General features: G+C 39.7%; 1 long non-coding RNA gene across 1 annotated transcript in view; it reads right to left on the bottom strand.

The window, feature by feature from the left end:
- Nucleotides 1–25883, bottom strand: part of LOC141074854 (uncharacterized) — a 93483-nt gene extending 67600 nt beyond the window's left edge. The window contains exon 1 of the long non-coding RNA XR_012227223.1: nt 25692–25883. This is a non-coding gene — a long non-coding RNA (uncharacterized lncRNA). The remainder of the gene's footprint in view (nt 1–25691) is intronic.
- Between the last annotated feature and the right edge of the window lie 383 nt (nt 25884–26266).

Below are 26266 nucleotides of genomic sequence, written 5' to 3'. Positions count from 1 at the left end.
GATCATTGTCATGTTGAAAGACCCAGCCACGTTTCATATTCAATGCCCTTGCTGATGGAAGGAGGTTTGCACTCAAAATCTCACGATACATGGCCCCATTCATTCTTTCATGTACCCGGATCAGTCATCCTGGCCCCTTTGCAGAGAAACAGCCCCAAAGCATGATGTTTCCACCACCATGCTTTACAGTAGGTATGGTGTTTGATCGATGCAAAACTCAGTATTCTTTTTCCTCCAAACACGACAAGTTGTGTTTCTACCAAACAGTTCCAGTTTGGTTTCATCAGACCATAGGACATTCTCCCAAAACTCCTCTGGATCATCCAAATGCTCTCTAGCAAACTTCAGACGGGCCCGGACATGTACAGGCTTAAGCAGTGGGACACGTCTGGCACTGCAGGATCTGAGTCCATGGTGGCGTAGTGTGTTACTTATGGTAGGCCTTGTTACATTGGTCCCAGCTCTCTGCAGTTCATTCACTAGGTCCCCCCGCGTGGTTCTGGGATTTTTGCTCACCGTTCTTGTGATCATTCTGACCCCACGGGGTGGGATTTTGCGTGGAGCACCAGATCGAGGGAGATTATCAGTGGTTTGTATGTCTTCCATTTTCTAATTATTGCTCCCACAGTTGATTGGCTATTGCAGATTCAGTCTTCCCAGCCTGGTGCAGGGCTACAATTTTGTTTCTGGTGTCCTTTGACAGCTCTTTGGTCTTCACCATAGTGGAGTTTGGAGTCAGACTGTTTGAGGGTGTGCACAGGTGTCTTTTTATACTGATAACAAGTTTAAACAGGTGCCATTACTACAGGTAATGAGTGGAGGAAAGAGGAGACTCTTAAAGAAGAAGTTACAGGTCTGTGAGAGCCAGAAATCTTGATTGCTTGTTTCTGACCAAATACTTATTTTCGACCATAATATGCAAATAAAATGAAAAAAAAACAGACAATGTGATTTTCTGGATTTTTTTTCTCAGTTTGTCTCCCATAGTTGAGGTCTACCTATGATGTAAATTACAGACGCCTCTCATCTTTTTAAGTGGTGGAACTTGCACTATTGCTGACTGACTAAATACTTTTTTGCCCCACTGTACATACTACATACATACTACATACATACTACATATATACTACATTCATACAACATACATATATACTACATACATACTACATGCATGCTACATATATACATACTACATACATACTATATACATACTACATACATACCACATATATACTACATTCATACAACATACATATATACTACATACATACTACATACATGCTACATACATACTACATATATACAACATTCATACAACATACATACATACATGCTACATATATACAACATACATATATACTACATACTACATACATGCTACATGTATACTACATTCATACAACATACATATATACTACATATATACTACATACAACATACATACATACTAAATACTACATACATGCTTCATATATACTACATTCATACAGCATACATATATACTACATACTACATACATACTACATATATACTACATTCATACAACATACATATATACTACATACATGCTACATACATACTACATACATACAACATGCTACAGACATACTACATACTGCATACATACAACATACATACATTCATACAATACATACATACTACATACATACATTCATACAATACATACATAGACATACAGTACATATAACACAGAGTACATACTCACCAATACTTGTCACATTGTTCCCCGAAGCCAGTGTCATCTAAGGAAAAATAGGAAAATAACAAACAAGCCATATAGTCCCTGATCCGCAGAAATCCACGCATGTCCCACGCCGATCTCCCGTGGAGAGCAGCAGCATTGGCTGATGCAACCGCTCTCTAGGGGCTCAAGGAATCCAGTGTTGGGAGGTAGGTATCCTTCCGCACTGTATTCCTCCGCCACTGTAAAAAAATAGTCCCTAGTCTCACTTTTAGCATTGCTGTGTGAAAAAGTTCCCACGCAGCATTTGCCATAAAGTGAGACAGGGACTATTTTTTTACAGTGGCGGAGGAATACAGTGCGGAAGGATACCTATCTCCCGACACTGGATTCCTGAGCCCCGTAGAGAGCGGTCGCTGCTGCTCTCCACGGAAGATCGGCGTGGGACACTCACTCGTGGATTTCTGCGGATCAGGGAGTATTTGGTGGTTTGTTATTTTCATATTTTTCTTTAGATGACACTGGCTTCGGGGATCAAAGTGACAAGTAATGGTGAGTATGTACTCTATGTTGTATGTACTGTATGTCTATATGTATGTATTGTATGAATGTATTGTATGTGGTATGTATGCTGTATGTCTGTCGCATGTTGTATGTATCTAGTATATATGTATGTTGTATGAATGTAGTATATATGTAGCATGTATGTAGTATGTATGTATGTACTATGTATGTTGTATGTAGTATGTATGTTGTATGTATGTAGTATATATGTATGTTGTATGAATGTAGTATATATGTAGTATGTATGTAGTATGTATGTAGTATGTATATATGTAGTATGTATGTAGTATGTATGTAGTATGTATATATGTAGTGTGTATGTAGTATGTATATATGTAGTTTGTATGTAGTATGTATGTAGTATGTATATATGTAGTATGTATGTAAAATGTATGTAGTATATATATATATATATATTATGTATGTAAGTAGTATGTATGCAGTATGTATATATGTAGTATGTATGTAGTATGTATGTAGTATGTATATATGTAGTATGTATGTAGTATGTATATATGTAGTATGTATGTAGTATGTATATATGTAGTATGTATGTAGAATGTATATATGTAGTATGTATATATGTAGTATGTATGTAGTATGTTTTTTTTTTTTTTTACATTCAACACATTAGCCGGATGATGGGACTACTACTGTCCCATCATTGGCTAATGTGTCAATCACCGTCATGGTAGCAGGCATAGCCCGATGGGACTTGTAGTCCCATCGGACGATGCCGGCACAGACCCCCGCAGCCTGCACAGACCCCCGGACAGTCGGCACAGCCCCCCAGCAGGCCAGTACAGACCCCCGGCAGTCCGCAGAGACCCCTGGGCAGTCGGCACAGACCCCCGGAAGGTCTGTACATACCCCCGAGAGGCTGTACAAGGACAGAAAAGGGTTTTTCTTATTCCGATACCGGAAGTCCCATAGACTTGAATTGGACTTCCGGTATCGTAATTGGCGATACCGATACTTTTTTTAGATCGACCGATCCATTCCGATACGATATTTTTCAGTAGCGGCTGGTATCGCTCAACACTACTGATCACTAAGGGTTTATGGAAGTGGGGATTTAACTGATTCGTGGAGTATGAGTTCCTTGTTGCCAAAAAGTTTTTCAGCATCTCTTATATGAATTCTGGATCTATATTGGGGTAATTTATGTGGATATTGCTATTTACATTTTTCTAAAATACTTTATATAGTAAATTCACTTCTGTGCCTTCTTTGTTTTCACTTTATTGCTTTCCCTTTAATTCATCTTTCCACTTAATTTATCCCTTTATATATTTTTTTTTCATTTTTTTAAGCCTAGATTTTCTCACCTTTAGTTGTTTTCCCCTTGCCCAACACTTTTATTTCTTATTCACTTTTCACTCATTTTACTTATAACTTTTTACTTTTCATTGTCTAATATTCCATATTTAAATGTGGACCTATTTATTTTTCTATTTTTCCTCCTCACTCAGTCTCACATTTAGTTATATTCATACACTTGTCACTTCTCACTACATGGTTCATATTGGACTGCCCTGCTCCAGATGTTGGTGCGCATGCGTGGGTTTCCTGGTGTCGGATTTTTGTATGGATGGCTTCAAGACCGTTCTGCGCATGCGCCGTCTCCTTGACAGCCGTGGGTTGTTTGCGGTACATTGCCGCTTATCTGAAGGTTCTGGTGAATGTCGGGACAGCGGTGCATGCTTCATGACCACAGGGTCAGTATGGATGCTATTGCACTTGCTTATAAACCTTTCAACCAGGAACACATACAATCTAACACATGGGCGCTAACCGGCTTTTTAATGGACAGGCGTTGTTTAAATAACCAGGACCCCTTCCCCAACACACACCTCCTGAGGATGTCTTAAAGAAACGTGAGTTGGGGCAGCGGGGACAACATGTTACCTAGCACATCACCATCTTTTATTAGTAAGTCACTTTGTATTTTCCTTTCAGCATATTGTTTGATCTTTGAGGATCCTTCCAAATGTAATCAGCTTCTTGCCTTGGGCCATGTATTATGCATTGCACACTTTATACTTACCTTGTCTTGGATGCTGCTGTATAAATGGATTTTTTTATGATGAGTGACACATGTCTTCACATTATGGCTGCGTACTCCACTTTGCTTTGAAGAGTATCATGGATCATAAATGCCGAGGTTCTACAATTGAGTTATATACTTATTCTTCTTAAATGGCTTTATTGTGCATATTTTTATATTTTATAATTAATCAATAAAGAATTTAATCTAAGGATTATACTCTCTTGGTGGTTGTTTATGCACCATTACTTTGCTTATGATAACCGTATTTTGAGTTTTTTGTCCTTCATACGTTTACTAGGACCTTTTTGTGATAATAATTATAGATATAGCATACCATGTGATTAATACATATAACAGACAAAAGGTATCCTATCAAATTCTTATGCAGCCTCAGAAAATGTGGCTAATCCTATCTAAAAGTGTATGCTGCATTCGTATAAGCTACAGTATATACAACAAAACAAAACATCTTATTCTTTAATGGTTCCATGAATATGAATTCATCAATATGTATTAGTGTGACATGGCACCACTGTTAAGCTGCTCAAGTAGGGTCCCAAACCAAATAGTATAACCAGAAAACTTGGCACTCAGCTTTTAAAGAGGTGAAGCAAATTTAATGCAGTCAGATATTTAGTACAAAGTCCAGACGTTTCGGTCAAAGAGTTACCTTCATCAGTATAAAGACTGCCGTTTTTTGGTATGAAGTGTGAGTCAAAGTACAACATGTCTCTTTAATAGTACATCCTTTAAATCAAAGAGGCATCATACAGTATGCCGTGGAGTGGAGCATCCAACGTAGTCTTCAAAGAGCGGTGTACAGTGTTGGACCAAAAATTGGGCTCCACTCTACTGTAATTGATGAAACCAACTATAAGTACCACCTTGTATGCTCCACTCCACGGCATATGGTGCCTCTCTGATTTAAAGGATATACTAAAAGAGACACATTGTTCTATATACTTTAACTCACATTTCATACCAAAAAACGGCAGTCGGTACACTGATGAAGGTCACTATTTGACCGAAACGTCTGGACTTTGGACTAAATATCTGTCTGCATTAAATTTTCTTCACATCTTCAAAAGCTGAGTGGCAAGTTTTTTGATTACTCATTAATATGTGTCTGCCATATTTACCAGTCCACATACTGTCTCAACGCAATTCCCCTACAGATGTTGGTTCATCAGCACAGTAAAGACCAGCTCACTCTCCACCAGGTGCATGGATCACATGATCTGTGTGTAATAAGAGGAAAACAAAGAATTCAGCTCCCATGATCCAAATAAAATAATGATTGGCTTTATTAAATAATCCACAAAAAATAAGAACAAGATACAGAGTGTAGATATCCTACATGTTTCAGCTCAATTATGATCCTTCATCAGGCGGTCCATAGAATGAAGGATATTCAGTTGAATGATGGATACTGAGTTGATAGTCGTTGAGTTTTTCTAATATATAATATCCTAAATTTAATTGGAAATAAAATAATGCAGAACATTTATACAGAGGTGTAGTCCAATAATGAAATCACTGATGCTAAATTGTAACATCTATAAATCCCCGAGTTCAAAACTTACTGAATACAAGATTAAATACACATAAAATGTAACCTTTATTGCTATATTAAAACTAAAAGACACAACGAGACTTCATAACATGCACACACATAATTTATATTCTCTTCTCTTTCTTTATAGGATATGACTAATCTCTTTCAATAAAATACAATTAGACTCTTAAAAACACTGTTGATTATCCTTCACTAAGAAATGACTAGTGCACGATACTAGTAGCTGTAATAAAAACTTGTCTCATTGGTGTTCTTTAGATAAACTATTAATTAGACCATTCAATTAACCCCTTAAGCCCCAAAGGTGGTTTGCACGTTCATGACCGGGCCAATTTTTACAATTCTGACCACTGTCCCTTTATGAGGTTATAACTCTGAAATGCTTCCATGGATCCTGGTGATTCTGACATTGTTTTCTCGTATTGTACTTCATGATAGTGGTAAAATTTCATTCAAATAACTTGCGTTTGTGAAAAAAATGGAAATTTGGCGAAAATTTTGAAAATTTTGCAATTTTCCAAATTTGAATTTTTATGCCCTTAAATCACAGAGATACGGCACACAAAAAACTTAATAAATAACATTTCCCACATGTTTACTTTACATCAGCACAATTTTGGAACCAAAATTTTTTTTTGTTAGGAAGTTATAAGGGTTAAAAATTGACCAGCGATTTCTCATTTTTGCAACACCATTTTATTTTTACGGACCACATCACATTTGAAGCCACTTTGAGGGGTCTATATGATAGAAAATACCCAAAAGTGACACCATTCTAAAAACTGCACCCCTTAAGGTGCTCAAAACCACATTCAAGAAGTTTATTAACTCTTTAGGTGCGGCACAGGAATTTTTGGAATATTTAAAAAAAATGAACAATTAACTTTTTTTCACAAAAAAATACTTCAGGTTCAATTTTTTTTATTTTACCAAGGGTAACAGGAGAAATTGGACTGGAAAAGTTATTGTGCAATTTGTCCTGAGTACGCTGATACCTGACATGTGGGGGGAACCACTGTTTCGGCGCATGGCAGACCTCAGAAGGGAAGGAGCGCCGTTTGACTTTTTCAGTGCAAAATTGGCTGGAATTCAGAATGGACGCCATGTCGCGTTTGGAGAGCCCCTGATGTACCTAAACAGTGGAAACCCCCCACAAGTGACCCCATTTTGGAAACTAGACCCCCTAAGGAACTTATCTAGATGTGTGGTGAGCACTTTGAACCCCCCAGTGCTTCACAGAAATTTACAACGACCGGGCGTGAAAATAAAAATATCGTATTTTTTCAACAAACATCATCTTTTAGTCCCCATTTTTTTATTTTCCCAAGGGTAACAGAAGAAATTGGACCCCAAAAGTTGTTGTCCAATTTGTCCTGAGTACGCTGACACCCCATATGTGGGAGAAAACTACTGTATGGGCACACGTCGGGGCTCGGAAGGGAAGTAGTGACGTTTTGGAATGCAGACTTTGATGGAATGGTCTGCAGGTGTCATGTTGCCTTTGGAGAGCCCCTAATGTACCTAAACAGTGGAAACCCCCCAGAAATGACCCCATTTTGGAAACTAGACCTCCTAAGGAACTTATCTAGATGTGTGGTGAGCACTTTGAACCCCAAAGGGCTTCACAGAAGTTTATAATGCCCAGGCATGAAAATAAAAAAATCGTATTTTTTCCACAAACATGATCAATTAGTCCCCATTGTTTTATTTTCCCAAGGGTAACAGGAGAAATTGGACCCCAAAAGTTGTTGTCCAACTTGTCCTGAGTACGCTGATACCTCATATCTGGGAGAAAACTACTGTATGGGCACACGTCGGGGCTCGGAAGGGAAGTAGTGATGTTTTGGAATGCAGACTTTGATGGATTGTTCTGCTGGTGTCATGTGCGTTTGGAAAGCCCCTGATGTGCCTAAACTATTGAAACTCCCCACAAGTGACCCCATTTTGGAAACTAGACCCTCCACGGAACTTATCTAGATGTGTGGTGAGCACTTTGAACCCCCAAGTGCTTCACAGAAGTTTATAACGCCTGGGCATGAAAATAAAAAAATCATTTTTTTCCACAAAAATGATATTTTTGCCCCCAATTTTTTATTTTCCTAAGAGTAACAGGAGAAATTGGATCCCAAAAGTTGTTTTGCAATTTGTCCTGAGTATGCTGATACCCTATATGTGGGGGTAAAACACTGTTTGGGCGCATGGCAGAGCTTGGAAGGGAAGGAGCACCATTTGACTTTTTCAGCGCAGAATTGGCTGGAATTGAGATCAGACGCCATGTTGCATTTGGAGAGCACCTGATGTGCCCAAACAGTGTAAACCCCCCAATTATAACTCCAACCCTAACCCCAACACACCCCTAACCCTAATCTCAGCCCTAACCCTAGCCCTAACCCTAACCCTAATGGGAAAATGGAAATAAATACATTTTCTTTTAGTTTTATTATTTTTCCCTAACTAAGGGGGTGATAACAGGGGATTTGATTTACTATTTATAGCGGGTTTTTATGTTTGGCAGCTGTCACACGCTAAAAGACGCTTTTTATTGTAAAAATAGTTTTTGCATCACCACATATTGAGAGCTATAGTTTTTCCATATTTTGACCCACCGATTCATGTGAGGTCTTATTTTTTGCGGGATGAGTTGATGTTTTTATTGGTATCATTTTCGGGCACGTGACATTTTTTCATCGCTTTTTATTCCGATTTTTGGGACGCAGAATGAGCAAAAACCAGCGTTTCATGAATTTCTTTTGGGGGGGTGCGTTTACACCGTTCTGCGTGTGGTAAAATTGATAAAGCGGTTTTATTCTTCGGGTCAGTATGGTTACAGCGATACCTCATTTAGGTCGTTTTTTATGTTTTGTCGGTTTTAAGCAATGAAAACTATTTTATATAAAAAATAATTATTTTTGCATCGCTTTATTCTGCGAGCTATAACTTTTTTATTTTTTTGCGGATGATGCTGTATGGTGGCTCTTTTTTTTGCGGGACAAACTGATGTTTTCAGCGGTACCATGGATATTTATATGCGTCTTTTTGATTGCGCATTATTGCACTTTTTGTTCGGTGGTATGATAATAAATCATTATTTTTTGCTTCATTTTTTATTTTTTAAGGGGTTCATTTATTTAGCGATTTTTTTAAAATTATTTTTAAACTTTTTTTTTATTTTAACTTTATTACATTGTCACATCACAGATCACTGTGACAGATCAGCGATCTGTCACAAGCACTGCTGCAGACTTCCGCCTTACTGCGCTTTGCAGGCAGTGAGGAAGTCAGCTCCCTACAGGCCCCCGAAGGTCCCCGTCACCATCTTGGATCTGGGGGCCTGTAGGGAAAGAGCCCCCCGCAGCAGCGCTGCACATTGCGCTGCTGTGGGGGGCCCAGGGAAGCACAGAGGGAGCCCCCTCCTTGCCGATGCTTCCCTTTAACCCCCGGTACATCGCGATCGTGTTTGATCACGGAGGACAAGGGGTTAACGTGTTGGGGGCGGTCCATGACCCCCCCTGACACATTGTCCCGGGTGTCAGCTGTGATAATCAACTGACACCCGGCCGCGATCAGCGGCGTTCACCACGTGGGCGCCGCTGATCGCTATGACGTACTATCCCGTCCCTGGGAATTAAGTTCCAGGGCACATGGACGGGATAGTACGTCTGATGGCAGAAAGGGGTTAATAACATATTCAATTAAAAATTCTGATTTTCATTTCTTAATGTCAATTTACTTGGACCCACCGGCGGCACAGTATGACCATCTATTGGCAAACCCAATAAAGCTGTCATTTAACCCCTTAACGACAGAGCCAATTTGGTACTTAATGACCAGGCTAATTTTTACAATTCTGACCACTGTCTCTTTATGATGTTAAAGCTCTAGAACACTTCAACGTATCCCACTGATTCTGACAATTTTTTTTCGTGACATATTGTACTTCATGTTAGTGGTAAAATATGTTCAATACAACTTGCATTTACTTATGGAAAAAAAAAACAGAAATTTGGCTAGAATTTTTGAAAATTTTGCAATTTTCAGTATTTTAATTTTGTACCCTTAAATCAGAGAGTGGTGTCACACAAAATAGTTAATAATCAACATATTCCACATGTCAACTTTACATCGGCACAATTTTGGAAACATAATTTTTTTTTGTTAGGAAATTATAAGGGTTAAAATTTGATCTCTGTGAATTAAGCAATGTGGAAGGAAAAATTAGCATTTTACTTTTTTCACAAAAAAATTACTTTGGAACCAATGTTTTTTTATTTTCACAAGGGTATCAGGAGAAAATGGAGCACCAAAATTGTTGTGCAATTTCTCCCAAGTACGCCAATACCCCATATGTTGGGGAAAGCCACTATTTGGGTGCATGGCAGGGCTCAGAAGGGAGGGAGCACCATCTGACTTTTTGAATGCAAAAATTGGCTGGAATCAATGGTGGTGCCATGTCACGTTTGGAGACCCCCTGATGTACCTAAACAGTGGACCACCCCAATTCTACCTCCACCCCTAACCCCAGCTCACCCCTAACCCTAATATTAACCCTAACCACAACCCTAACCGTAACACACCCCTAACCCTAATCCCAATCCTAACCATAATCCCAACCATATCCACAACCCTAACCCTAGCCCAACCTTAACTCTAGCCCAACCCTAACTTTAGCCCAACCCTAACCCTAACCCAACCCTAACCCTAACTTTAGCCCAACTCTAACTTTAGCATAACTCCAACCCTAATGGAAAAATGAAAATAAATACATTTTTTTATTTTATTATTTTTACCTAACTAAGGGGGTGAAAAAAGGGGCTTTGATGTACTATTTTTTATTTTGATCACTGTGATAGGGTCTATCACAGTGATCAAAATGAACCAATAGGTAAAATTTCAAATTGTTGCCAGGTGCCGGCCGGCAGATCTCGGCGCACTGCGCATGCAGCCGCCATTTTCTCCCAGAAGAAGATGCCGGCATCTCGGGGGACTTCACGGGGGATGTAGGGACTCCGGAGGTACCAGGGGTGATCGGGGGACCCCATTTCTTTCTCCTCTGATGTGCGATCACATCAGAGGAGAGAGAAATTAAATGGGAAATCAGACTTTTTTTACCATTCGCCGTTATGCCATTAATAAAAGTGATCGCAACACTGGGGTCGGTAAAAACCAACCCGAATCATGTTCTCTTTTGTCTCGGCTACCTCCAGTAGCCTAGATCCCAGAAAAATTCTGACCCTGGGGGGCACTATACACTTATTTCTCAGTGCCGTTAAAAAGCGGCGCTGAGGCATAAGTACCCTTAACTGCCGCTGTTAAAAGATGTATCACCAGTCATTAAGGGGTTAAAGGACTGTTTAGACAAGTATGCCAAAGTAAACGATACACACAGTTCAATCTATAATGGATCGCTCAGTGAACAAAGGCTGACATGGTTCTTGGAAGTGTGAGTTCTGTTTACACATAACGATGCACCTCTAAGGGCTCACACTCACTTGCGAGAAATACGATTTTTATCAGATTGCACTCGGACCAATGTTATTCAATAGGTGACATCTCATTTGTGATTTTTTTCTCAGCCGAAATCGGACTGAGAAAAAAATCACAGCATGCTGCGTATTGCTGCGATTCTCAGATGAGACTCGCCAATGCAAGTCAATGTGTGTGAGACAAAAATCGTACAGCACTCACACCATGTGAGTGCTGTCTGATTTTTACGCACCGGTGTCCTTTTTGAAAAACCGGCAATTCATATATATAGAATACATGTATACACATAGAATAGGTATATACTGTATATATATATATATATATATATATATATATATGTCAGTGACACATGTATATCTTTATATTTCATAGAGAGATGCATAGTAGAATAGCCGGTAATTCATTTGTCGGCTTTTGTAAAATCATTGCAGAAGCCGACAGGATAGATCTGGTTTACATACAGTAAACCATTGCATATCAGTGAGCTTTATATACGTCCCTAACTAATAATGTCATTAGTGTGTCTGTGTGTAAAATATTGGAGCTGTAGGTGTTAAATTAGGTGAACAACTAACTCACTCATTTCATGCGCCTATTCTGAGGGAGGGGCTGTAGTTCGGAAGTTGAGCAGCATTAAAAATACTTCTAGTAACTTTATGCTCAAATTCAAATGAGGACTAGATACACATTAGCATTACCAAAGAAAGGGTAGTGCTTCTAAGCCAGGATCATACTGCGTTAGAGCAGTCCATTCAACGTATGCGTTAAACAGACTACGCTAAAGCTACTCCCTAGCGCGATCGCGTTATGCTGTGATTGGACCCTCGAATACTGCTGACCGCGTCTGAGGGTCCGTCACAGAATGACGGCACATGTGCTCGATTATAGCAGTCTATGGCAGTGTTAACGCATCCGTTACATAGCGTTAATGCTGCTATGTAACGGATGCATTAAACGGACTGCCATAATGCAATATGACCCTGGCCTAACTCTGATGTGCTACACCTCCATGCTCACTGAATGCTGTGTCATTATGTCTGACACACAGCCTTTTCTAAGGCTAATTTCAGACTTGCGTTAAGGAGGGCTGCGGATGGCATCCTACTTCCTCCTTTGTTCCTCCATGAAGCTCCAACTGTGCTCCTCCTACGGCCACATGCGTCCAGCATTTCCCTGCCACATGCGTTGTGTGTGGATGCATCTGCATGTGGCTATTTGCGTGTGGCAGGGAAAATCATATGCGTTTCAGCGGTCGTGCTGCCTTAATCATTGTGAAATGCATTTGATTTTAAATACACTTTAAGCCTGTGACTGTCACTGGTAGGAATTACCTGTTTTTGTGTCTCTGGATATAAAGATGGATTTTGGACTTATGTGCTTTTAACCCCTTCACTACCAAGGGTGGTTTGCACGTTAACTCCCGGGCCAATTTTTACAATTCTGACCACTGTCCCTTTATGAGGTAATAACTCTGAAACGCTTCCATGGATCCCAGTGATTCTGACATTGTTTTCTCGTGACATATTGTACTTCATGTTAGGGGTAAAATTTCATTCAAATAACTTGCGTTTATTTGTGAGAAAAACAGAAATTTGGCGAAAATTTTGAAAATTTCGCAATTTTCCAAATTTGAATTTTTATGCCCTTAAATCACAGAGATACGACACACAAAAAACTTGATAACTAACATTTCCCACATGTTTACTTTACATCAGCACAATTTTGGAACCAACATTTTTTTTTGTTAGGAAGTTATAAGGGTTAAAAGTTGACCAGCGATTTCTCATTTTTACAACACCATTTTATTTTTAGGAACATATCACATTTGAAGCCACTTTGAGGGGTCTATATGATAGAAAATACCCAAAAGTGACACCATTCTAAAAACTGCACCCCTTAAGGTGCTCAAAACCACATTCAAGAAGTTTATTAACCCTTTAGGTGCGTCACAGGAATTTTTTTGAATATTTAAAAAAAAATGAACATCTAACTTTTTTTCACAAAAAAAATAATTCAGGTTCAATTTTTTTTATTTTACCAAGGGTAACAGGAGAAATTAGACTGCAAAAGTTATTGTGCAATTTGTCCTGAGTACGCTGATACCTGATATGTGGGGGGGAACGACTGTTTCGGCGCATGGCAGAGCTCAGAATGGAAGGAGCGCCATTTGACTTTTTCAATGCAAAATTGGCTGGAATTCAGATCGGACGCCATGTCACGTTTGGAGAGTCCCTGATGTACCTAAACAGTGGAAACCCCCTACAAGTGACCCCATTTTGGAAACTAGACCCCCCAAGGAACTTATCTAGATATGTGGTGAGAACTTTGAACCCACAAGGGCTTTACAGAAGTTTATAACGTACAGCGGTACAATTAAAAAATCATATTTTTTCCACAAAAATGATCTTTTCACCCCAATTTTTATTTTCCCAAGGGTAACAGGACCCTAAAAGTTATTGTGCAATTTGTCCTGAGTACGCTGATACCCCACACATGGGGGTAAACCACTATTTGGGTGCATGGCAGAGCTCGGAAGGGAAGCAGCGCCATTTGACGTTTTTGGCTGGAATTGAGATCGGACATCATGTCGCGATTGGAAAACCCCTGATGTACCAAAACAGTGGAAACCCCCCACAAATGACACCATTTTGGAAACTAGACCCCCTAAGGAACTTACCTAGATGTGTGGTGAGAACTTTGAACCCCCAAGTGCTTCACAGAAGTTTATAACGCCCAGGCGTGAAAATAAAAAAATATTTTTTTTCCACAAAAATGATATTTTTACCCCCAAATTTTTATTTTCCTAAGGGCAACAGGAGAAATAGGACCCCAAAAGTTGCTTTGCAAATTGTCCTGAGTAGGCTGATACCCCACATGAGGGGGTAAAACACTGTTTGGGTGCATGGCAGAGCTTGGAAGGGAAGGAGCACCATTTGACTTTTTCAACGCAGAATTGGCTGGAATTGAGATCAGACGCCATGTTGCGTTTGGAGAGCACCTGATGTGCGCAAATAGTGGAAACCCCCAATTCTAACCCTAACCCTAGCCCTAAACCTAGCCCTAGCCCTAACCCTAACCCTAGCCCTAACCCTAATGGGAAAATGGAAATAAATACATTTTTTTAATTTTATTATTTTTCCCTAACTAAGGGGGTGATAACGGGGGGTTTGATTTACTATTTATGGCGGTTTTTATGTTTGGCGGCTGTCGCACGCTAAAAGACGCTTTTTATTGTAAAAATAGTTTTTGCATCACCACATATACTGAGAGCTATAATTTTTCCATATTTTGACCCACCGAGTCATGTGAGGTCTTATTTTTTGCGGGACAAGTTGACGCTTTTATTGGTGTCATGTTCGGGCATGTGACATTTTTTGATCGCTTTTTATTTTGTTTTTTGGGACGCAGAATTTACAAAAAACAGCGTTTCATGAATTTCTTTTGGGTGGTGCGTTTACGCCGTTCCGGGTGCGGTAGAATTTATAAGGCGGTTTTATTCTTTGGGTCAGTTCGGTTACAGCGATACCTCATTTAGGTAGTTTTTTTATGTTTTGGCGCTTTTATAAAATGAAAGCAATTTTATATAAAAAATAATTATTTTTGAATCACTTTATTCTGCGAGCTATAACTTTTTTATTTTTTCGCTGATGATGCTGTATGGTGGCTCGTTTTTTGCGGGACAAGATGACGTTTTCAGTGGTACCATGGATATTTATTTGCGTCTTTTTGATCGCGCGTTATTGCACTTTTTGTTCCGCGGTATGATAATAAATCATTATTTTTTGCTTCGTTTTTTATTTTTATTTTTTAAGGGGTTCGCTTAAGGGGTTAAATATTGTGACAGTTTTATAGGGCGGGTCGTTACGGACGCGGCGATACCAAATATGTGTACTTTTATTGTGTTTTTTTTTATTTCCAAAAAATGAATTTATTGGGGAATATTTTTTTTTTTAATTTATTTAGCGATTTTTTTTAAATTATTTTTACACTTTATCTTTTTTTTTTTACTTTATTACAATGTCCCAGGGGGGGACATAACTGTCCTGTGACAGATCGCTGATCTGTCACATCACAGATCACTGTGACAGATCAGCGATCTGTCACAGGCACTGCACAGGCTTCCTCATGCCTGCGCTTTGCAGGCACTGAGGAAGCCAGCTTCCTGCAGGCCCCCGGAGGTCCCCGTCGCCATATTGGATCCGGGGACCTGCAGGAAAGGAGTCCCCCGCACCGTCCATGGTAATTAGGTTCAGGGTCACATGGACGGAATATTACGTCAATTGTAGGTAAGGGGTTAATTAAAATGGAATAAAAGTTTTTTTTATGGATATCACCCTCACTGGACTTCTGCTTCACCTTCAATGTTAAAGATAGGTACACAGGGAAATGCTGAACAAATGCGGCAGTAGGCGTAGTGTTGGCAGACCTTCACGGAGGAAGAAAGTGTGAAACTAGCCTAAGCTATAATGCAGGTGTGTTCTTTTTCTCTTTGCATCTGGATGCCATCTTTTAAATTTCAAAGCTGGCAGCATTCTTGGAGGAGAGATACTAGAAGTTTACAATGACACTCTCAAATGAGAGCTGAAAGCAGTCAGTAAATCACATTCATACCTGCTGTGCACAAGCATCTCATCACAATGCAGTAAGGAAAGCAGATACTTTGTCATTACTATTGTGGGCGCTTGCTCTTCTTACTCGGCTGTGTTACTGTCTGACGTACTTGCCTCCAGTGAAATCTGTCTGTTACAGACCACGTGGACTTAAAAAAATCTAATTGTTCCAGTGGCAAATACTTTGATTGCTAATAGCTCCAAAAAGGAGAGGCGAAAAAAAAATAAAAATTTTATTTCTGATCTGGATCATCTATTACATTCTGTCCAAATTAACATGAAAAGTTTGGTGAAAGGTCCTCTTTAATCCCACAAAATCCATAACTTTGTGCAAGAGTACCTAGACAAAAATGTGCTGATTTGAAAGCAAAGGGTGGTCACACCAAATATTTATTTGATTAAGATATCACCATCATTAATTCACTTTGCATATTGTTAATTAATAAAAAAAATTAACACTTAGATTTTTTAAAGCATTCTTACTTTGAAGAGTTTTTTCACACCTACCTGTGGAGAGTGACATGCCAGGTCTGTCAGGCTAGTGCCAGACCTGGCATGTCACTTTCCACAAGGAGAAATCTCACCCGTTACATCTCAGTCTTAGCCTCTCACCTAGCCAAATCATATCTCGCACTTTGTACTGATGAGGGGTATTACACCTAATACCGTGTCACAATATGAGATACTGATTTGTCTTTTATTCTAAATCATATTTTAGGGCTCATTAATGAGTCAATAATTTCTTGTAGGATTGATACTTAAAATAGGTGGCACTAGAATTCAAGTCCTCTTCCTCTCTGAAGAGACAATTTGTCACCTGCCCAAATCTTTTGCAAAGTACTTTATATCGCCCATAAAGGTGTTCACATATTTTATCTACTTATCACAATTGCATTCAACTGAGCAGCAGTTAAACCTATTGACTATTGCCATTTCCTGCTCTACTATTAAATGATAACAGCTAGTCTGTTCCCTGCATGTTTGGCACCTGTTAAACAGCAAATAAACATGCGGGGATTGCCTGCCAGTCACTGTAATGCCATTGCCATCTTGGTAGTGGCATTACTGTGATTGGTTGGCCGTATTACCTCATCAGAGGTTAAAAAGACACAGGAGCCGCAACGTTCATCACGCTGACACCATTGCCCAGCCTAGCTACAGTTGTTTTTGGAGGGAGAGAGCAGTTATCTAGGCCTGTGTGTGCACTTTTTAACTAATCAGAGTCCTCTAGTTGTGATACTGGTGCTGATGCTGAAGCATCATACTAACAGTTCTTCTAAGGGCTAATCTTGTGCTTTACTGTTTGTATCAGATACATTCTGCATTTAGCCTAGGTGCAATTGCAGGAGCAGGGAGAGAGGCAGAATACAGGCTCTAGGCAGGGCTAAAGGCTTTGCAGTTTATTGCTGAATATATAGTTGCTGCACGTGACCGCATTCTTTTTTTTGATGGGTGAAAAAATTGGCTATATTTTCATCCATACAGTTTGCATGCTTAGTGTTACTTTACAGTGGTATATAAAACTCCAAAAAAAAATAAAAAAAATTCTGGATTCAATTAGTCATCCATACAGTTTAACGTGGTTAGTGTTACCTTATGGAGGTATATAAAACTCACAAAAAACTAAATAAAAAAATTTCTGGATTCAGTTAGTCATCCACAGAGTTTAACGTGGTTGTTACATTTCAGTGGTATATAAAACTGAAAAAGGTTCTTTTGTTTTTCTGGATTCAATTAGTCACCCATACAGTGATTTGGCTATATGGTTAGTGTTATATTGCGGTAGTGTTAATTAGGTTAGGTTAGTGTTAGCTAACATTTGGCTAGTGTTAGTGTTACATTACGATAGTATATAAAATAAAATAAAAAATGTTCAAATTTTTTTCTAGTTTCAATAAGTCCCCACAGAATTTAATGAGCTTAGTGTTACATTACTGTGGTATTTAAAACTTCCAAAAAAAGTTACTTTTTTCTGGATTCAATTAGTCATCCATACAGTTTAACATGGTTAGTGATACATTACAGTGGTATATAAGACTCCACATTTTTTTTTCTGGATTCAGTTAGTCATTCATAAAGTTTAAAGCACTGCTTAGTGTTACATAGCAGAGGTATATAACACTCCAAAAAACAGTTCAATTTTTTTTTCTTGATTCAAATAGTCATCAATACAGTTTTACGTTCTTTTTATTACATTACGGTGGTATTAAACAAAAAAAAAAGCTGTTCCTGCTGCAGGTGACCAATTTTTTTATTTTTATTAAAAATAAACTTGGTTTCCAGAGACCTAGCAATTGCAAGATGCTTAAGGTGTGCGGTAAGGGACGGGAAAGTGGAAGTGCTTATGATGGTGCACGCAGATGCCGAGGACATGGGGCATGTGCAACTATGCCTATTGCTGGAGCACAAGAAACACACACATCCACAACACATAGCTTCCTGTCCCACTTTGCAGGGAACTACAGTGCACCACTTCTGAAGCCACACCAGTGCAAAAAACTAGTTGGCATGCTTGGCAGCACCACCTAGACTTCCACATGGTCCAGTCTCACTAGCCATCAGTCTGGATCATTTAATCCTCACCCTGATATTTCTTCCTCCTACCATCTGGAGTCCCAGGAGACCAGAGATCCCACACAAGGACACCCCGAGGAGCTCTTTACAAGCTCTTTTCTTGTTTTTGGCCTCTCACCCTGAATGTTCCAAGAGGGACAGGAGGAGATGATGTTAAGTGATGCACATAACTTAACAGCAGTCACAGTCACAAGGAGATGATGGGGGAGAACGGCAAATTTTGTCTAAGGAGATAGAGGATGATGAGATACAGTTGTGAAAAGTCAGGTTGTTGTTAACTCATCAAGACAGGAGGACAAGCACTGAAACAGGCAGGAACAAGGAGTTGGTTGACCAGAGAGAGAAGGCAGGCAACTGTTTAACAGAACACCAACACGCATTAATTTCTTCATCAAAGAGCTACGTAAGCCCCAGTCTGAGACTTTTTTAAAGAGAGTTCTGAGATGAAAAAATAGTCATTTGCAACCTGTGCAATGCCAAGATCTGCAGGGGCCTGACCACTAAGAGCCTAACCTCCACCAATATGATTATGCACATGTCATCTAAGTACCAGATTCAGTGGGAGAAACACCTGGGTCCTTGATTAGTTTCAGCAGGTGACACCATTGCCTCTTACCATGTGCTAGTTGCTTCTCTGGGTGCAACATCAGGCGCTTCCAAAAACATGTCCCAGCATGGCATTCAGTTGTTTCTACCCCAGGCCTTAGAACACAAAAGAAAGTTACCAGCCACTCACTCGCAGGCCCAAATGTGAAACGGGCACATTTCCAGGCTGCTTGCCGTGAACATGTTGCCATTTATACTTGCAGACATGTAGAAATTCCACTGACTCATTGCGACAGACGTCTCACGGTACTCGGTCCCCAGTCAACACTATTTTTCCTGGTGTAGTGTCCTCACCTTGCACCAGCATATGTCCAGGAACATCACCCGTGCCCTTACCAAATGGCTTGTATACTGACACGTTGACAAGTGATTGTGGCCAGGGACATTATATTTCCCTGATGGCACACTTGGTGAACATTGTGGAGACTGGGGCTGAGTTCCACCCTGGCATGGCACATGTGCTACCGACGCCGAGGATTGATGACCCTACTCCTCATCCTCCATCTCTGATTTGGTATCTCATAGCACATCGTCCACATCAGCCGGAAGCTGGAAGCTCTGCAGCACTGCCTTAGCAAAGCGACAACAGGCTCTGCTGAAGCTAATTTGTGTAGGACACAAACCATACACCGCAGTAGAGATATTGAAGTGCTTAACAGACCAGATAGATCCGTGTCTCTCATTGCTTTACCTCCAATCAGACATGGTTGTGTGTGAAAATGGCTGTAACCTGACGGTGGCTGTGAAACTTGCCAAGCTCATACACATTCCATGCTTTGCCCACATACTGCTAAACTTGGTGATACAGTGGTTTCTGAAAACCTACCCAGATTTGCCAGAGCTTCTGGTCAAGGTATGCCACATCAGTGCTTATTTCCGCAAGTCGGCTACAGCTGCTGCCACTCTGGCAGTGCTACATCGGCGCATGCAAGTGCCAGCTCAACGACTTCTGTGCGATGTCACCGCACACTGGAACTCCACACTGCACACTCTGGCAAAGCTTTCTGAGCAGCAGAGGCCAGTTGTGGATTATCAGCTCCAACACGCTCGTCAGTATTCTGGTCAGCATTCACACATAACTGAAGAGTCGGCAAGACTGTCTGATATTTGTGTGGTTCTCCAAGACTTTGAGTACTCCTCAAAAATGATGAGAGGTGATAATGCCATAGTCAGCGCAACAATACCTGCTTCTTTGCCTACTCAAACAGTCGCTGCTCACAATTAAAGCTAAAGTATTCCATGGGGACCAGGTGGAAGGAGGATGACATGAGACAGGGAGATACTACCCGCCACAGCCTCATCTCATCTGCTCAGCATGGATAGGGTAACAATGAGGAGGTGGAGGCTTAGGAGAAGGAGGAGGAACAGAAGCTGGTTTCTAGCGCAACAGAGGCTAGTAGTCACACAATCACTGTCCCGTCACTCCCTTGTGGATGGGCTGAGGAGGGAATGAGGAGGAAGAGATAGAGGAGGAGGAAATGGAGAGTACTCATCATGGTGGAGACAGGGAAGTGTTGACTGTAGGGAGCTTGGCACATATGGCTGGCTTTATGTACGACTGCCTTTACCGTGACCCTCGCATTACATTCATCTTGGACAAAAAGAGTACTGGTTGTTCACTCTGCTAGACCGATTCTACAAGGAGAACTTTGCACTTTTTCTTGAGACAGAGATGTCTTCTAAAATAGTGCTATACCAGAAGGCCATTGTGGAAAATATGTTGAAAAAATTCCCATCAGACAATGCTAGATGCAGCGGTCAAGCTTCCTTGCCCAACGAAGGAGGAGAGGGGAAGGAGACACTCACCAAGTACAGCAGAGGCAGTGGTATACTGTCAAAGGCATGGGCCAATTTCATGACACCTTCCCTGCTTCCAGGCCCTAATGACTGGGTATTTTTGACAAGGAGGGAACATTTTTTAAAAATGAACAAGCAATACCTGACCGACAAAACCTGTGTACTCCCTAATTCCTCTGCGATCTTTAGGTATTGGGTCTCAAAGCTGGACTCTTGGCATGAGCTTTCCCTTTATGCCTTGGAGATGTGCTGCCTTGCCACTGGTGTCTTTTCTGAGTGGGTTTTTAGTGCCACCGGGGGGTAATAACAGAAAGGCACTTTTGCCTGTCAAAAGAAAGTGCTGACAGGCTCATTCTAATGAAAATGAACAATGCATGGATTAGCCCTGACTTTTCAGCACCACCAGATGACAGAAGAACATAAAGTGTTTTTAATGTTGAATATTGTAATAAGGACTGCCAGTTGTTATCGTCTATAGATGACTAAGGTCTACTTACATTTTTTTCCTGGCTTCGCAGTGTAGCAGTACTATGACTACACTTTCTTAAATTTTTTTAGGAGACACACCAGACTTTGCCTTCAAGGGTGTATTAATGAGCCTGCTTATAATTATTGGCAGATTTTGCACAGTGAAAGAGCTTTTATGAGTGTAGGAGAAACACAGCTACACTTTGTTCACAATATTTGAATGGGGCACTACAGTTGTTCTATGAATGACTGAATGAACCTGCTTGTAATTTTTTCCTGGCTTTGCACTTTGTGCCAAGCCTTTATGAGTGTAAGAGTACATCAACTATTCTTTTAAAATATTTTAATGAGGCCCTCCAGTTGTTGCTTTCAAGGGTCTATGCTTAACTATATTACCCTCCTTATATTTTCTTCCTAGCTTTGCATTGTGTGCAAAGCCTTTGTGAGTGTAGGATTACATAAACTACACTTTCAAAATATTTTAAAGAGGCCCGCCAGTTGTTGCCTTCAAGGGTGTATGGATGACTCCTTAAAATGTTTTCCTTGCTTTGCACTGTGTACAAAGTGTTTATGAATGTAGGCGTAGCACAACTACACTTTCTTAACTCTTTCACGACATGCGCCGTACTAGTATTGTGCATGTCGTGTCTCCCCCTTTGATGTGGGTTCCAACGCTGAACCAACATCAAAGTCGGGACATGCCCGCGCCTATTAACTAGTTAAATGATCGGGGGGTCATCGGTGCAGTGCCATGACAACCAGAGGTTGATGGCAGATTGCTATGAACGTCACCCTGTGGTCTGCCTTCATAGCAATGCTGTCATTCTGCTACCTAGAGGTGATCTATGCATCACCTCTAGGTAGCAGAGGCAATCGAGTTGTGGCAGCTTCTAGCCTCCTATGGAGGCTATTGAAGCATGCCAAAAGTTAAAAAAAGTGTTTAAAAATATATAAAAATATAAAAAGCATAAAAGTTCAAATCACCACCCCTTTCACCCCAATCAAAGTAAAACAATTAAAAAAATCAAACATATACATATTTGGTATCACCGCATTCATAGTTGCCCGATCTATCAATAAAAAAAGGATTAACCTGATCGCTAAACAGCGTAGCGACAAAACAAAATCAAAACACCAGAATTATGTATTTTTGGTCACCGCGAATTGCATTGAAATGCAATAACGTGTGATCAAAAGAACATATTGTATCTGCACAAAACTGGTATCATTAAAAACGTCAGCTCGGTACACAAAAAATAAGCCCTCACCCAACCCGAGATCATGAAAAATGGAGACGCTACAGTTCTCAGAAAATTGCTCAATTTTTTTTTTAAGTAAACTTTGGAATTTATTTTCACCACTTAGATAAAGGAGAACCTAGACATGTTTGGTGTCTGTGAACTTATAATGACCTGGAGAATCATAAAGGCAGGTCAGTTTTAGTATTTAGTGAACCTAGCAAAAAAGGCAAATAAAAAACAAGTGTGGGATTACATTTTTTTTTTTGCAATTTCACCGCACTTGGAATTATTTTCCCATTTTCGAGTACATGATTACATGATATGGTAAAACCAATGAAGTTATTCAAAAGTACAACTCGTTATGCAAAAAATAAGCCATCACATGGCCATATTGACAGAGAAATACAAAAGTTATGGCTCTGGGAGGAAGGAGAGCAAAAAACAGTAACGCAAAACTGAAAAAGGGCTCCGTCATGAAGGGGTTAATATTTGTAATTCCTCATCAATATTTGAATGAAGCACTACAGCTATTACCTTCAACGGTGTTTGGATAACCCTGCTTGTAATTTTTGGCATGCTTGGCACTGTGTTCAGCGTTTTTATGAGTGTAAGAGCACCACAACTACACTTTGTTCACGATATTTGAATGAGGCCTTACAATTAATGCCCTGATTGTAAACAGCATTGCGCCAGACATACTTCTAGATTATTCAGAAACAGGAGGAGATCCACTGCTCCAGATAATCTCTGTGGCATTCACCATCTTTGTCGGGTGACAGTTCCTGCAATTTGGCTATGGGCAGGTTGAGCCAGTGTAAGAGGCAGCAGCCTTCTCAGTCGGCCAGACTGTTGTGTCAAGAGAAAATCAAGGTTTGAATGATATCTAGTTTATACTCTATCAATTTTAGGCTATATTAAAGAGTTAGTTGCTTGTTCAAAGCTGGTGTACAGCCCAGGGATTTTGGTGATCAGTCTTTCAGGATTACATCTACTACAAAAGCAACAAGTGCAGGTATGTCTTATAGGGAGGCTAAATGAATTGGATGTTGGAAATCGGAGTGATTTGCAGGTTACATTTGACCTGAGCTGTTAAATTATTATTAACCGCTGCTTGATTGGTCAGGACAGTGTTCACCTGAATGACATAGGCATGGAAATATTCCTATCGGATCTTCAGGATGGGATTGAGCAGGCCTTGTTTATGCTGAGTGGGCAATGGGGCTCAGTATATGACTACATCAACCCCTTCATGGTGGTAAAATATACTGGTATGGAGCTGAAGACTTGCTCACCGTGAGTCTGGTGGTGCATACCATTTCAGATTCCAGCGGATACACACATTTTATGGTTAAAGAGAATGGTCATATGAAAGAGGAAAAATAAAGCTGTGGTCGACCCCCTCCAACAAAGAGTAATGTGTTCAGTGAGCTTATTTGCGCACTATGTTATCGGGAAGGAGGCAACTTGGTTAATAAAAGGTTCAGGCTATAGTCTCTTCAATTGTAATAGGTATCTGCCTTGGTGAATGACTAAACTGATGTTATATGCCACACTAATCTGAAGCAAACACCATCAGTGGATATTTAGCTATTATGGGTCTTTAATCCCTTAATTAGTGAATTTTTCAATTTCAATAATTTCATAAAGAAATTAAGCGAATTACCCCAATTACAGGTTTGCAAATTTTGCATTTGAGACACATATCGCTAGATCTATTTCCATATCACAGAAATATATTTTGTCTGCAGTGCAACCAGATGTTGAAGCTAAACCATGATTAGAGGATATAAATGATATTCTTGACAAGTCCAATACACACTAAAATTTCTACTTACAAGGTTCATTTAAGGAAAATCCCTAGTTTAGAATTGGAATACATCCTTTATCTCCAACTCCAGATGGCCAATGTACGTCATGCAAACAACAGATGCCAGGTAACTACTATTTATATTTTTCAACTGTTGCTAGAGCCAGTTAGCACAAAAATGCTGATCAATAAAGAAAAGAATTGCCAATGACACCATTTAATTAATTTAGGATATTAAATAACACATTGAGGATTTACATTTGTGCTCTAGCTATAGTATATTAGCACTGTATTTCAACCTCCATTAAAAATTGTATTTATTAGCAAAAAAATACAAAATTTTGCTCTTTGCCATAAAACAATCAAACTTGAAAAATTCAAATAGCTGAACACAACTAATATAACAAATGGTTTTCTCCAAATTCTTCACAATATGCCTCTTTTAAAACCACATAAATAATCCACAGATGTTTTGGGTTTCTGTCCTGTGGAGCAGTGAACTGAAGCAGAAACTTTTTAGGCCTATGGATGAGTGGTATGTCTGAAGGAGGAAGAATGGAATTTATGCTGAAAAGAACACCTACTGTACCTACAGTGAAGTGGTGATGCTGGCTCGCTGTTTTGCTTTCTCAGGCATTGTAAACTTTCAAAATTCCAAAAGACGTCTAATAAAACAAAGCTCATCCATAAGTTAATTATAAATAACCAAAAAAACAAAAATGGATACAAGAGCAAATAGTAGAAAGATGACTATATTCAAATTTTATTAATAAGTATACAGAAAATGACAAGTAAAAATACAGGATAAAAAATTCCTATAATAGTAAAAAAGGAGATGGCAACACCTAGGTGCCACGTCCGATATGGTTGGTATATAGATTAATAGTTAGGCCAAAAGAAGGTACAAGGGAGGTTAATCCAAAAGATAAAAGTACTCAAAATTAAATAATAATAGTGCACAGCAGAGTCAATCAGAAAAAACCTTTTCCATTATAAAAGACTTTGTCAAAATATATAAAGTGGCAAGTGCAACAACGTGGTCATATCAGACCTACGAATAGGTAAAGAGAACCTTTTATAAAAAAAGAAAGATTGTCCAAATCAATTTAGTGCAATTGAAAAAACACATCAATAATGAAAAGATGCAAGATGCTGATAAGTATAGAAACCATGTGGTCAGCTAGGCATACAGAACGATAAAAGGAGACCAACCTTAATGAGGACGTGGGAAGAGGTACCCAACACATGTTTCGCAATCGTGCTTCTTTGGCGGGGGGCATGGTGTCATAGTGCAAATTGGCAGGTTTATATACCGGTGGTGATAGAAGCCAATGCACGCAGTTATGAATGGCGCTTCCAGCGGCACAGCGAAAGCCGGAAACCGAGGCCTCGGCGTGCGTCCGACATCACAAATCCACGCCCACTGCTGACGCGTGGGAATTTGAGATGTCATATGGACGCGTATCCATGGCAACAGCATAACACAGGTCATGGGAAGCACACACCACAGTAGAGCTAAGGGAAGGAAACGTAAACAAGGTGCAAAAGAGGGCAAGAATCACAATAATAGGGAGAAAAGAAGAAAAGGTGCACATACAGTACCTTATAAGATAACCAAGAAATATCACCAAGTGATGAAAGAGAGGGGTGCAAAGAAAGAAAGAAAATTACCAGGTACAAAAATCTGAAAATATGTGAAAAAGAAGAGTTAAAAGTGCACAATAAAATAATAAAAAAAGAATTCTTTATTATTTTAATCTAAATAATTGTAATGAAGAGAAAAAAAG

This window comes from Dendrobates tinctorius, unplaced genomic scaffold, assembly GCF_039654945.1.
Source record: "Dendrobates tinctorius isolate UK_male_01 unplaced genomic scaffold, ASM3965494v1 ptg000338l, whole genome shotgun sequence".
Taxonomy (NCBI): domain Eukaryota; kingdom Metazoa; phylum Chordata; class Amphibia; order Anura; family Dendrobatidae; genus Dendrobates; species Dendrobates tinctorius.
Note: the sequence above shows the minus strand (reverse complement) of the source record. Positions and strands in the feature narration are given on the sequence as shown.